The following is a 15,299-nucleotide window of genomic DNA, read 5'->3' as shown; positions in this document are numbered from 1 at the left end:
GGGCAGCCATTGGGGGATCTGGGGGAGCGGAAGGGTGGGTCTGGAGGGGCAGCCATCAGAGGGTTGCAGCAGCTGGCAGGGGATGGGGCCAGGTGGGGCAGTAATTGGGGGGCTGGGTTGGGGCATGTGGGCCTTGCAGGGGGGCGGTATCCCCTGCAGATATCATTTGGCCCTTGTTGGAGAGCCGTAAACCCTGTGTGGTGCTGTAGCCCCGGTTGGGGGGCCATAGTTCCTCCAGGGGGCCGTACCCCCCCAACAGCCAGTGCTTTAACACTGTAGATATATCAATGAAACATTGCTCAACTGATCGCTGTCTCTGTCTCACTCTCTCACTCTCTCTTTATAGTGGTCTTTTGTTTTAATTGTGGAGGAACATGGATTTGGGGGTATTTTACAGAGTGACTTTGAGATTTTGTTTTATCAGGGATTTTTCAGTTTTCCAATAGGGAACACCAGAGCTCCTGCGAGGGAGGCCAGTGGCAGGACCCTGCCAGCTCAGAGCTGGCACCTTGGACCCATCTGGCTGTGGCTGTCCTCCTGGCCAAATAGGGCCAGGAGGACATGCTTCGACAGTTCAAAGCAGGCCACCACACCCGGAACATCTTCCGGACAATAGCTGCCCAGATGGCCAGACAGGGGGCACACATGGCAGTAGTGCCACAGAGGCCAACCCTGCAGCCACAGCCCACTGGCAGCTGGCCCAGAGGGGCAGATGCCTCATCCTGATCTGGCAGGTGGTAGCAGGTCACAGCCAGGCAGCAGCCCCCACTGCCAGGCTGCTGCAGTGGGTAGAGGGTGCAGGGAACTCTCAGGGCAACTTCAGCAGTCCAGCTGGCACAAGGGGTAGTGTCCCCAGGTACCAACTGGCTGAGCCCCAGAAGCTCCTGAGAGCTAGTAGCCCTGGGCTACTTGCCAGGGCAGCTTTTTATACTGCTGGGGACAGCACAGGTGCTGGTCCCAGGCTTTAGCTCCCCCTGGCTACAGGTCCAGGAGGAGCCAAGCAGGGTTATTTTGCCCCAAGTGGCACAATTTGCTCCACAACAAAGTGCACATCTGAGCATGTGCACTGAGGCAAAAGCCCCAGCTCAACTTTGCACTGCTTCTATATGAGCTGCTGCAAGCGCACATGCTTGCATGTGTGGACACGCCCTATGAGGTTTTAGTCTTAAAGTACTGTTTAACTAGGTTTTTTAAATACATTGAGTCAATACATACGTGCTAATGTATCAGCCATCTTGGAGTCCAATATGGCCTTTGATCTGGTATCCCATGATGTTCTCATGGAAAAATTGGAGGATTGCGGGCTTAACTGCTCCACAGGTGGGTAGGAAATTGGCTACGGGTCAGGACCCTGTGAGTTCTAATGAATGGATCTGTGTCATCCTGGTGAGAAGTGGCCAGTGGTGTCCCCTCGGGTCCATGCTTGGTCCAGTGTTTCCAATATCTTTATCAATGATTTACATGTGGGGGTGAAGAGCCAAGTTTGCGGATGACACCAAGTTATAGGGAGCATGGTTACACTTGAAGATAGGATGAAGATATAGGCAGACCTAGACAGGCTGGCAAGTTGAGCGGATCAGAACCAGATGAAATTCAACATTGAGAAGTGTAAAGTGCTCCGTCTAAGGACAAACAATCCCCAACATATTTACACGCTTGGTGGTGCCAAACTGACTAGCACCACAGCTGAAAGGGACGTAGGGGTAATAATAGACCATAGTTTGAACATGAGCCATCAGTGCGATGCTGTAGCCAGCAGGGCAAACAATACTCTGGCGTGCATCAATCGATGCATCTCAAGCAAAACCAAGGAAGTGATTCTTCCACTTTACTCAGCATTGGTGAGACTGCAGCTGGAGTACTGTGTCCAGTTCTGGGCACCGCACTTCAGCAAGGATGTGAAAAAGCTTGAGGGAGTCTGAGAAGAGCCTCCTGTATGATCAGAGACTTGCAAGGGAAGCCATACAAGGAAAGGCTGAGGGACTTGGGTCTCTTCAGCCTAAAAAAGAGAAGGGACTTAGTAGCAGCTTACCGCTGTATCAGGGGAATACATCAAGAGCTCAACAAACAACTGTTCACCAGCACACCCTTGGGTAAAACCAGGAGTAATGGCCACAAACTCCTGGAAGATTGTTTCAGGCTTAACTCTGGAAAAAACTCGGTGTCCAGACTGTGGAATAAACTCACTCCAGAGGTGGTGCAATCACTTACCCTGGAAATCTTCAAGAGAAGAGTGGATGGTCACCTTGCTGGGGTCACCTGACCCCCAATTGTCTTTCCTGCCTAGTGCAGGGCAGGTGGACCTGATGATTTTGCGAGGTCCCTTCCAGCCCCTTACAATCTATGAATATACAGCTACCACAACAAAATTTTATGATTCATCTCCTCGGTTCATACGAAGTTGGTTTTATCATTAGAAAATAAATTCCAACCTCATCGGGGGCTGAAATATTGATCAAAATGTGAATTAATGGCAGTCATCTTGGATTCCAATATGGCAGCTACATGCACTACTTGCCAGATTGGCAACATGACTTTTCTGACTTGGGTAGACCACCTCTATCTGAAACACGCTGTTGCTGCTTGTGGCAAAGTAGCTTTTGACTACAAAATCTAGAGACCTTATTGGTCAATTTATACCCTACTAAGAGACCAGCCTGTCCCATAGAAAATTGTGTGCGGAGACTGCTTGCTGCAGGGCTAGAAGCAAACTGCAACAAGAACAGTTTAGAAACCCACTGCAGAGCACAGACAGGGCCCTTCAGAGAGTCCTTTGTCTGTGCTGTTCCCTGCACTGGACAGCTCAGTAGCCTGGCTGACTGCAAATGTGGCAAACAGCATGCAGACAGCTCTGCTGGCCAGCCAACCAGCCAGAGGAGAGGAAAGGACCCTGTTACTCCATAGAGATCTTCCAGACTCCATGATGTAGTAGCAAGGATCTAACATATAATCAGAGTGATCAGGGTGACAGCCAGAGCACATAAAGGTTTTTCACAGTTTCCTTAACCTAGTCTTAGATTCCTGGGATAAGACATGTAAGACCAGGTACTGGAGAGTGGAAAAGAGGTTTCAGGAAGAAGGAGGCCGGGGGCGGGGATATGGGTTCAGTGACAAACTACTGTAAAGCAGCCAATCTTTCAGAGTAGGGCTTTGGGGCTTCCCCTAAGAAAAGAATTCAAGCCAAAGGTCCTGTGCCAGTGTGTAAGATGAGTTGCAGTTTCTCTGGGCCTTGTATTTTTTTGCTTTTGCTCTCTGTGGCTGAGACCCTGAAGGGCTGTATTGCTCCTGGGAGAAGAAGGGCGCTGCTGCATGGGAGAGATCTAGCCTCAATCTGCCAGGGGACAGAACACTAAGCCCCTTAGAACTGAAGCTAAAACTCAGGAAACCCTGCAGGAAATAAGCTGGTCCCATTGTTTAGCCTTTTGCTTATTCCAAAGATCCAGTGCAACCAACCCCAAACATTCAAGACTTGCCAAGTCTAGTCCTCACTGGAAGCCTAAGCCTGGCTTCAAAAATCATGAGATGTTTTAAAAATAAGCCTTGCCAAGTTGTTTTTCTTTGCACTCTCCAAAAGAGCCTTTAGGATTTACATTTTCAAGCCTGCCTGTGCAAGCAGGGGAGGACCTGGGACAGTAGTTCTCAACTTTTAGGTTAGGGACAGACATTACACATAAACCCGTTTAAGTGATCAGAAACTGGTTTAAACCTGTAACAGAAGAGATGTTCAGTACACATAAACTAGTTTGAAAATGACTGAAACCGGTTTGAGATAAACCTGGTTGAATATAGTATCAGACTTAAATGATTTGGCTCAAACCAGTTTATGCAATATCTGTCCCAGACCTCTTGCTGGTTTAAGATAAACCAGACTCCCCCAGCATCCTGGCATGCTCTCTGGGCTGGGCAGGATTCTCTACTCCACAGCAGGGCTGTCCCCTCCCCTCTGCTCCCTGGCTGGAGCTCCTGCAGAGATTGCAGGCACAGCAGGGTCTGCCTGGCATCCTCTGTTCCCCCTCCACACACACCCCCTTGCTGCTTACTGTTGGAGCAGGGATCCCCCGCTCCCTTCCATCTCCCACAACATAGACCCCAGCCCCACAGGCCTTAAGCACGTGGTATGCTTACTAATGCTGAGAGGTATCAGTGTGTGTGTGTCTGCAACTTCACTATGACAGGCAGACAGAACAGTGACCACTTAGGGCTTTTTGGAGCTAATCAACAGGTCAGCTGGTAAGCTATTTAAGAAGAGTCTGAATTAATGAAGAGAGGCTATTGTTTTGCTAATGGGGTGATGAACACTGCTATCAGCTTCCTGCAGGCTTGCTTGCCTATCAGTTTGCTGCAGACAGTATACAGAAGCAGAGAGAGGGAGATCGAAAAGCTCCGTATCATCAACAGATGCATGCGCTGCACACACGCATGCCCCACCTCCCACCCCTTTGCCTCAGAATGCTAGCAGGGGGCTGGAGTCTGGCAACACTCCCACCCCTTGAGCAGCCATCGGGGAAAAACCTGGGATGGAGCAGTCACACCTCCCTAATCAGAGGTCCTGCCAGGGCCTGGCCATGCCTTCTCCCCCAACTCAGTACTCTAGAAGGGAAGGGAGGACTGCTTTAGCACCCTTGGCTTCTAGCCTGAGCCAGTGCAGGCATGTGCCTGAATTTCTTCAGTCCAGAGAAAATGTCTGGTCACAGAATGGTTCAGCCTCACCAGGTTAGATTAACTTGCAAAGATTGAATCAATTCAGGCTCAGGCTTTTTTAATGTCTGTCCCTAGCCTTATAGACTCGAGGCACCGCTCATAAAGTGCCAACTCTGAGCTTTCACTTTTTTCTTTCTTTTTTTTTTTCTTGAAAAAGAAATAGAATGACCCTTCTGCTGTAAAGATCTTTAAAAAGCTTACACCAGCACAGAGTGCCTTTAACACTACAGATTACTGTGTAAAATGTCTGGTTTATCTTGTATACCTGATGGTATTAACCTTGTGCACCACCTTGTGATATCCCTAAAAGGATCTCAAGACTCCTTAGAGTGCCCTAATATCATGGTTGAGAATCACTGAACTAGGATCTTGCCTGTTAGGTTAGGGGTGAAAGCTGAAACCTGCTGGGAGCACATGATCCCAAGGGAAGGAAGAAAGGAAGAAGGAAAGAAAAAAGTCTTGAATAACCTGAATGAAGCTGTATGGGTGGAAAAATAATAAGTGATCATGTGATTAAGGATTGTCCCAAAATGCAGATGCAAAAAGGAGGAGCACACTTAGGCTGCTGCTTCTGCAAAAGCAATGCAATTTTCCCTTTTCTTCCACCTCTGCTTGATGAGTTTTGTTTTGCTGCAGCTGCTCAGGCTTAGACCAAGCTAAGGTACCTTCCCTTCCTTTGGAGCAACTGCAGCTAAGTCAGAGTTGAAGGCCACTGCTTCCCTTCTGCAGGGCTTCCCCAAGTTGGACATGCCTTCCAGGAGGTGCATGACCTAAGGCCCTGTGAGGGACAGTTAATAAGAGACAGGCAGTGCAGCCAAGGTGATGTATAGGAAAGTGCTTGAGTGGGAAGGACTAGGATGGGAAGGAACAAACACCTACCACAGCCTTCAGCCAGACTGGAATCTCCCTTGCCAAGTGTGAAAAAACCCAGGCAGAGAAATTGGCTTCTGCCAGCCCCTGCATGCTGCCATAGAGCTGTGGTAGCTGTAGTTGCTGTCAATAAGCGGGGGGGGGGGGGGATTTTCTCTCTTCCGTCAGCCTTGCAGGGAGGCAGCCCATGCTGCTCCCATCTGTGGCTCCTTGAAGTGAGCAACAGAGCCAGATCTGGCTGGTGAGACTGCAGAGAGGCCAGTAGGAGGCTTTACCTCTGGGGAATGGCTTCAGACACAGCTATCACCTGGAGGGGATTGTTGAGTACTGGCTTTTGGCCAGCCAGAGCTGAGGTGGGGAAAAGTGAAGGACTGCAAAGGGAGTAAGCCCCCTGGGAAGGGTGTGAAGTGGGACAGGTGCTACAGAGCAGTCGCTGGAGCCCTGTAAGGCCTGTTTTGAGGCAATGCTTAGTTTTATTACACAGCCAAACGAGACTGCATTCCCAGCAGGAGTGAATTATGCAACTGGTCCCACTCTTCCATGGTAATACGTGCTGGGCACTCACTGGCTAGTAGATCATCCAGTGAAGAACGCTGACACAGGTCATTTCTTCACCAGGACAGCACAAGCAGTTGTGACTCCTTTGGAGCTCTGAAACGTGTCTGCAGAAGACACATCCTGAGACTTCCTTTCTGCCAGTTGGCTAGCAAAACTCTTGGACACCAAGCCTCATGGCAAACAGGAAGGTTGCAATTATTGGAGCTGGTGTTTCTGGGCTGTTATCCATTAAGTGCTGCTTGGATGAGGGGCTCAAACCTACCTGCTTCGAGAGAAGTAGTGACATTGGAGGGGTCTGGAGATATGAGGTAGGTCTGAGCTCTGCTGTACGTTGTGAAACTCTCATGCTGGGATGGAGACAGAAGAGTCCCACCTTTTTCTCTTCTTGGGGGTAAGACTGCAATGTGGGCAATCAGGGTTGCAAACCAGAGGACTAGGTCCAGAGAAGCTCCAGACTAGAGTCCAGAACCTGTCAGCAGCTAGGGGTGCAGAAGGAAGGCCGAGAAGTAAGCAGTTATCTTGGGCAGTCATAAGCCAGGGATGTTGGAACTTCTGATGCACACCGGAGTTTCTAGTTAGGTGGTCTGGGACAGGCAGCTGTAGCCCTAAGAGGTCAGGAGTCAGCAAATTAGGAGCAAAAGAGATCCAGGCTGGAGTCTGGAATGAGGAGTCAGCAAGCAAGCAACAGCATGTCCTGCTGATGAAGACAGAAAGCCAACAAGGAGTCAGAAGCCCAGGACCAAACAGAGAGACATCTGTCCTGTTGAGCAGCGTCCTGGGTACAGCTGTGTGAAGCTTCAGTCCCCGATTCGATTTCGCCCAATTCAGTGGCCGAATCTCCGAATCCAAATCGAATCAGAGGACCCTTTAATCTCTCTGAATTGAACTGGAACCCTCCAAATCGATTCAGAGAGATTTGGACATAGAGACAGCTTTAAATGTTTTTTTCTACGTGCCCCTTGTAGCAGGGGATCGTGCATGCTGTGATGCTGGGGCACATGGAGTGTCCTACAGAAGAATGGGAACTCCCCAGCATGCTCAGCAGCAGACCCAGAAGTGGACCAGAAGCACCTCCAGTCCACTTCTGGGTCTGCCAGGGAGCATGCTGCCCCCCCTGTACCCCTCCCCCCAGCTCAGCCACTGGGGCCTCCTGAGTCTGGGAGGGCACCCCAGGTCCCCCTACAGCCAGTCCCCAGGCTAGGGGGACATGGGGGGGGGCACATGCTGCCCGGCAGACCCAGAAAGTTCACCACCAAGCATGTGGAGGGTCCCCCCGCATTCCTGTGGGATGCTCCATGTGCCCCAGCATCATAGTGATCAGAAGCTGCACTGGTACCTCAAGGTATGTAGAAAAAACTTTTAAAGCTGTGCCTGTGTCCGAATCGCTGATTCTCTGAATCAGCTTTGAAGTTTCGGATTTGGATTTGGCCAAATCAAATCAGGGATGGTGATCTGAAACAACGAATCAAATCACTGTCCCTGATTTGGGCTGAATCTGAATCAAATCAGGCCCGGTTTGCACACCCCTACTGTTGGATAGGCCTGTGCAAGTTGGCAGCAATTCAATCCGGCTTTGGATCCAGCCACTTCAGATGGCCGTGGTCCGATCCAGAACTCCAGACCCGGTTTCTGCCTCCATCCGGCCAAAGCTTCGTAGCTGCCTCGGAGATCTGGCCATAGGGTATAACAGGGAATCAATTAAATATCTATAACTTTGTTTGTTTCTTGTCTGATTTGGATGAAACTTGCAGGGATTGTAGCCTCTGCTGAGAGCATGATATCTGCCAAGTTTCAAGAGATCAGTGTGAGGGTTTGGGGGGAACTGTACCCCAAATTTATGAAAGCCAAACTCATGTGACGGCTGTGCGTTACAGCACAGGGGGGTGAAAACTGCAGGGGTCGTAGCTCTTATTGAAGCCACAAAGTCTGCCAAGTTTCAAGGAGATCGGTGCAGGGGTTTAGGGGGAACTACACCCCTAGCTGCTGACAGGCAAAACCGGTGCCAAGACTGGGTCTGTCCTGGGGCAGTTGATTGTCTGTATTGAGTCTTTCCTCTCCTTAGCCTGGTTTTGTTGGTGCTAATTGATGCTCGTTAAGTCAAGTCCTTACATAGTAGGTAGGTCCTGTGTATTGAGCTGGTCCCTGAATCCCTGGTCCCTTAGTGAATCATGACTGATTGATTGGTAACTGGTAACAGCAGCTCAGCAGCCTGGTCTGCAGCCCTGTCTCCCCTCCCGCCCCAAGACAGAGACGGTCAGTCCCACAGCACCCACGGCACTGCTTGTCTGCTGCTTGAGGGGCAGTTCCCCCCAAATGCCTGCACCAATCTTTCTGAAACTGGGCAGGCTTTGTGGCAAGAGCTACCACCCCTGCAGTTTTCACCCTGCTATGTTGTAACCATAGATGTGACAGGAGTTTTGCTTTCAATGATTTGGGATGCAGTTCCCCCCAAACCCTTACACTGATCTTCTTGAAACTTGGTAGGCTTCATCCTCTCTGCAGAGTCTACCAACCCTGAAAATTTCATCCAAATTGGACATAAAACAACAAAGTTATACCTATTTTATTGTTTCCCCGTTATACCCTATGGCTGGATCTCCGAGGCGGCTCTGAGGCGCTTCGGGAAGCCGAACGAGGCAGCGCTTTGACCCGGACGTGCTGCTTCCCACCCCAAAGCACCTCCGAATCCGAAGCTCTGTCCAAAGCCTTGCACAGCCCTACTGGTGGATACTGAAAGAAGTCTGCCTTATAAGCAGGCAGCCATGGCTATGCTGGCAATTGGGGGCAGTTGGAGGTAGACTGATGGCAGCGAAGCCTGCTTAGCTGGGAGCAATTTAGCCTGCCTGCTGCCCTGACTCCTGACGCTCCCCTCAAGGGTACCCTGTCTGGGAGAGTGCCTACTTCAAGTGTGCCACGTTGCAGCCCCTTTTCTGCCTTCTCCCAAACCTCCTCCTGAGGTGCTGGCTGCACTTGTCCCCGCACCTTTTGTTTTTTGTACCCTCTGCATGGCCCATCGAAGTCCTGGGACCTCCTGGTCAACATCCTGGCTCTGGCAAAGCTGGCCATCTACAACACCAGGAAGGAGACTCTGGCTGGGAGGAACCTGGGCAAGCGTGGGCCTGTCTTTCTGTTACTTCCCTGCTCACATCTCCAGGCAGTTTCACTAGTTGGCATCCACAGAGCGCTCCCATAACTCAGGCTCTCTTGACGTATTCAGGAGGCAGTGGGTGCTGCTCAGTGCCCCTTTCCAAATCCCTTATTATCTCCTGGAATTAGCTGATGTTCCCCCAGTGGCCTCCCTTATTAAGGGAGACTTATAGTAGTCTGTGATGGGCTTCAGGGCATGATCTTTTGGCAAATCTAACAGGCCTGTCAGATAGGAGTACACTCTGCACAGTGTCCGCCCCTTGGAGAACTTGTTATCAGCCTTTGACCCACACTCCCATCCCTGTTTTCACATTTGTTGTTCTGGGGGATCAATTGTACACTCCATAGCTGTTGTGTCTTATTGTGTTTCCCTGCACTGTCCCTTTAAGGCCAAAGCCCCCATGTCCAGCACTGCATATTCAGTTGCTCGTGGCAGTTTTGCAGCTCTGGGGACTCCATTGTCTCTGCCATGGGAAGCTAGGGGCTTTCTTGGTTTCTTTCTGGACTGGACTGGACTGGGTCGAGTTAGAGGCAGAGCAAGTATAAATTCTGCATACATATATTGTATATGTATACCTATGGATATACAATACATAAGTATAAGTTCTATGTGTATATACAGGCAACTGTTAAGATCCCCCCGATATGATTCCAGAGAGTCAGAATAATAAATGACTGTTGGTTCAACACAGCAGTGTCCAGAGTGTGTTGCTGAACTCACACCATCTCATCTGGCGATGAGGATGGGATCCTTTGCTGAAAAGAGCCCCCTAGATTGTGGGACGACATTCTGAGACCAGGCTGTGTTTTGCGATCAGAGGGAAGTTTTTTTTCTTCTTTTTCTCCTTCTTCTTTTCTGTTTAATACAGCTGATGGCAGTTAAATGGCCACATTGTGTCACATAGAAGCATTTGATGTGAGCCAGCTGGCTTCTTGGGACTCTTATGCTGAGAGGCTATCCTGTTACTTGGAAGCCAACGAAGTGGAAAACATAGCACAGAAGTGTGCGATCCTCCTGACAGTCTGTGGTGCCCAAACATTTGCCATTGTTCGCTCCCTCACAGCACCTGCCTTGCCAAACACTAAGTATTATGCTGAACTAATTGCCCTGCTAAAGACACATTTTTGCCCAAGGCCATCTGTTACCCTTCAGAGATTTTTTTTTAAACAGGACCAAAAGGCCAATGAAGGCCAATGAAGGCATAGCAGATGAGCTGGCTGAGCTCTGTTGCCTTGCTGAATTTTGTGAGTTTGGTGATCTCCTGGATGGCCTGCTTCATGGCAGTCTCATCTATGGGGTACAAGATGAAGCAATCCAACGTTGCCTGCTCTCTGAACCAAATTTGACCTTGGCTGCTGCACGAGAAAAAGCCTTGGCAGCTGAAGCAGCATCCCATAACATGAAACAAATTCGCCAGGCGTTCTCCTGCCATGTCCACTTACTCCAAAAAGATCAGATTTTCACCAGCAAATTCAGTGGATTATACCTTCACCAACAGCACTACATAAGCCAATTAATCCACAGACATGTCTGAGTTGTGGTGGCCAACACAGATAAAGGGAGTGCAGGTTTAGGAATGTGGAGTGTCGTGGCTGCAAGAAGGGGCACGCAGAGGGTTTCCCACTGGAAGGCCACTTCTGGGAGACAGAAAGACTCAGGCAAATGTATTCATTCCTAAACCACTCACAGATTAGAACGTACCTTTCACACCGCAGCTGAAAATTGATGCAGAATTAGATAGGCATATTGCACAAGGTGTCCTTGAGCCAGCCGTACATACAAGCTGGGCCACACCAGTTGTTCCTGTTTTAAAATGTACTCGTAGTGTTCGCATCTGTGGGGATTACAAGTGCACTGCTAATAAAGCACTTAATCAGGATCCACACCCAGTGCCTGCCATTAACCAGTTACTGTCTGTTCTTGCAGGAGGGAAGGTTTTTGCCAAACTTGACCTTGCTCAAGCCTATCAGCAATTGATAGAGCATGACAAGGCTGCTGAGGCCCAAACAATAATTGCACACCAGGAAGTGTTCTGTGTCAAGCACGTCTGGTTCCAAATTTCTGTGGCACTAGGAATTTTCCAGCAGTTCATGGAGAAAATGCTAGCAGGAGTTCCCGGGGTTGGTCCATACTGAGGCAATTGTTAAAATCCACCCTTGATATGATTCCAGAGTTATAAGGATGATTGCAAAACACCCTATCCTTGCCGGTGTCCTCAACTGGGTGTGGAGGGGCTGGCCTGCAGAAAAATTGGCTGAGGTATTTAAGCCATTTTCATCACATCAGCATGAGCTGTCTGCCTGCAAGAGTTGCCTCTTGTGAGGAAATCATGGAGTCCCTCAAGGCTCCATCCTTGCTCCATCCTGTACTCTTTAACGTATTTATTAATGATGTAGACATTGGTGTCAGAAGTGGACTGGACACCAAACTTTGGGGTAAAGCGTCCATACCTGAGGCTAGGATCATGATCCAGGCTGACCTAGACAGACTCAGAAAATGGGTGGTCGAAAACCTGATGGCGTTCAATACTGAAAAATGCAAGGTACTCCACCTTGGGGAAAAAAACCTGCAGCATGTTTGCTAGCACCATGGCCGAAAGGGACTTGGGGGTGATGATAGACCACAAGATGAATATGAGCCACCAATGCAATGTCGCAGCTGGTAAAGCAAGCAAAACTCTGGCTTGCATCCATAGATGCTTCTCAAGCAAATCGCAGGATGTCATCCTTCTGCTGTACTCAGCCTTGGTGAGGCCACAGCTGGAGTACTGTATCCAGTTCTGGGCTCCACAGTTTAAAAGGTCTGTGGAAAAGCTTGAGAGAGTCAAGAGGAGAGCCATGCACATGATCAGAGAGCAGGAGAACAGGCCTTATGATGAGAGCCTGAGAGTCATGGGAGTCTTCAGCCTGGAAAAGCGCAGGCTCAGAGGGCACCTGGTGGCTGCCTATAAGTATATAAGAGGTGTACATCAAGATCTAGGGGAACGTCTGTTCATCAGAGCTCCCCTAGGGATGACAAGGTCAAACATTCACAAACTCCTCCAAGAACATTTCTGGCTGGACATAAGGAAAAACTTCTTTACTGTCCAAGCCCCCAAGGCCTGGGTTAGGGAGCTGGACTTGATGATCTTCTGAGGTCCCTTCCAGCCCTAATGTCTGTGAAATCTATGAAGTAATAATAAACAACTGTTAGTGCAACCCAGAAGTGTCCAGACTATTGTTGCTGAACTCACAACATATCAGTAGCTTCCCTAATTAAGGCAGGCTTCAAGTTTTCCTGGTAGTCCTGGATGCACTGTCCCATGATGCAACAAATAAGCCTGTCTGAGAAGACTTCATGGCATGTTTCAGTAGTAAAATAATCCAGGTCCAATTCCATAATGTCAGATTTCACCAGTGCGTTAACTGCAACAGGGTGTCTTACAGACATCTCCTGCCCTTACTAAATACCAGTTCAGCTGCACAAGAGGTATTGATGCTGATGGCCTCAGCCAAGGAGGTGGAATGACCAGGGTGCTGAAAGATGCTGCTGGAACAGAACAACGCCCGCACCGTGTGCTGTATGGCTTGTTCTTGCGGTCAGAACACATTACTCTAAAAGTGTTGCTCTGCTTTCTTGACCTGAGTAATTAGCTCAGGGGGTTGTTTCCATTAAAAGGAGACATTTATGATGAAGCCTGCTGTTCCTTTGGTGTTATCCTGTTTATTAACAAAGGCCTATTTCTCAAAACACAGGACTTAAACAGCAGGAGGGAGTGTATTTTTTCACTGTGCTGTTCTTCTTTCAGGTAACACTTAATTCAAAACTCAGCTGGCTTTTTCTCAGTATTATGATTTTCCAGGACTTCTCAATATGTGGCACTTCTTAGTTGTTTCTGCTTTTTCTCTTGCACACAAATACAACAATAAATGCCTGAACCCCTCCATATGCTATACCGTTCTCCAAGTTTATTAGGATGAGCCTGACAGCAGTCTTTTACAAAGTCCAGCACATGGACAATGCTCACTGATTCCCAGGAACATTTCTCCAAACTGTACCCTTCACAGTCTATTCAACAGTGTAATTTCCCCCAATCATCTTGGAGTCTAGAATCTGTTAAACAAAAATTCATCTTGACCTTGGATCTGCATGGGTGGTGAAGGCTTGGAAATGGGTTCTCCTTATGCGGCTTCAGCAGGGAGACATGAAAGACCATTTTCATGGTTCTGGAGAGCTTTAATCCGTAGGTGACTGAATTAATCTTTGCAATGTTTGAGAAGGGGTCCAAGTATTGGAAGTTCAGTTTGGCAGATGGACATGCAGAGGTGGATAGCCAAACCTTATCCCCCACTAAGAAGGCCAGTGCTTCTTGACGATTCTTATCTGTGAATCTCTTGTAAGTCTCCTTGGCAAGTTCTAGATGTTTCACCAGATGGACCTCGTGAAAGTGATTGACTAGAGAGGCTACAGCTGATGTGTGAAAGGCCGGAGAGGACAAGAGATGAATGTGTGGGTGGAAACCATGGGTGCCTGCAGATGTGCCAGGAGGCCGCTCCCACGCACTGTAATTCCAGCATGTCAGAGCAGACTTAACCAAGTCTGCTGGAGCATGCTGGTTTGCGCACCGCAGCCAGCCTCCACATGTAGTGTATCACCATCCCCGTGCTTCAGAACGGCAGCAGGGGTGCTTTAACTAAAGATCATTTGACGAGCTTTAGTTAAAGCACCCCCACCATGATTTTGAAGCACGGAGATGCTGATACACAAGATGCTGAGGTGCTTTAATTAGAGTGACTCTGGGAGCTGCTCTAATTAAAGCTCCCCTCCCATATTCCTGGAAAACATGTAAAAGTGCCCCATAATTCAAAAGAAAAGGACGGTGGTCAGTGGAGGCATGTTCAGAGTTATTATATGTGAATTCCACAAGTGGAGTAGGGAGACCCAGTTGTCCTGGTGATAATTCAAAAAGGGTTGGAGACATTGTTCGAGTGTCATATTGATCCATTCTGTTTGCCTGTCAGTTTGTGGGTTATGTGAAGATGAGGCAAGAGGTTTGATATTTAAGTTTTGAGGGCTCTTTCCAGAAGTGGGAAACTAATTGTGGGCTGCAGTCTGAGACAATGCCCCTGGGAAGACCTTGCAACTGAAAGATTTGTTCTAAAAATAGTCAGGCTGTCTGAGGGCAGGGGATGGGCTATCCTAGTGAGGAGGTCCACTGCCAGCAGGATGCTTGAGTGCCCTAAGGTGGGAGGCGGATTGGTAATAAAATCAAGACACCATGTTCCAGGGCTGGGTTGGCGTCTGTAGTGGTTGGAGGAGGCCTAGAGGCTTGGTGCATGGGGTTTTGGTGTGAACACAAGCCTCGTAGGAGCCAAAGTATTTCTAAATGCTCTGATGTTGGGACCACCAGAAAGTATGGAGGACTAGAGAAGTGGGGGGGGGGGGGGCAGATCAAGAAAAAATTATTTGGGGGCACGCCTCCCCAACAGGTAAGTCCCATCCAGCCAGGGCCTCACTTATCTTACCCCTGCTCCTGCCTCTGCGCACTGTCCCTCACTGCAGGGGCTTCAATCTAGCCCCCACCCCTTTCCTTCCCCACGGACTGACCTGCTGGGCTGGGAGGTGTGCGTGTGCATGCAGGCAGGCACTTAGCCCCCCACCTCACCCTCAGATCAACTTCAAGAGGCTCCAAGATCTACTGGTGTATCGAGATCCACTGGTTGGTGACCACTGTTTTAGAGCCTTGAGTTCAGGCTTAGAGACAAAAACTGTACCCCTGGTAAGATGTCAGTGAGGCAATTGTATGGATGATGTGGAAGAAGCTGGTTCACCCCTTCTTATCAAATACATCAGCCATATCTCAATATTTTGCAGGGATAGATGAGCCATTGGCTGGCAGACTGGCAATCTTTGGGTGTGTGGGCCTTGTTCTCCCTGCAGATGGTGTCAGGTGCTCTGGCTCCCTGCAAGATCTGAGCTGTGATCTGGGGTCTCCCATGGAAACACATCCAGTTGCACTAAAGTAGAAAGAAATTGGAATTTC

This window comes from Crocodylus siamensis, chromosome 5, assembly GCF_052110815.1.
Source record: "Crocodylus siamensis isolate JL-2025a chromosome 5, ASM5211081v1, whole genome shotgun sequence".
In the NCBI taxonomy this organism is placed as follows: domain Eukaryota; kingdom Metazoa; phylum Chordata; order Crocodylia; family Crocodylidae; genus Crocodylus; species Crocodylus siamensis.
The sequence above is the reverse complement of the archived record's forward strand: the minus strand, read 5'-3'. Positions refer to the sequence as shown.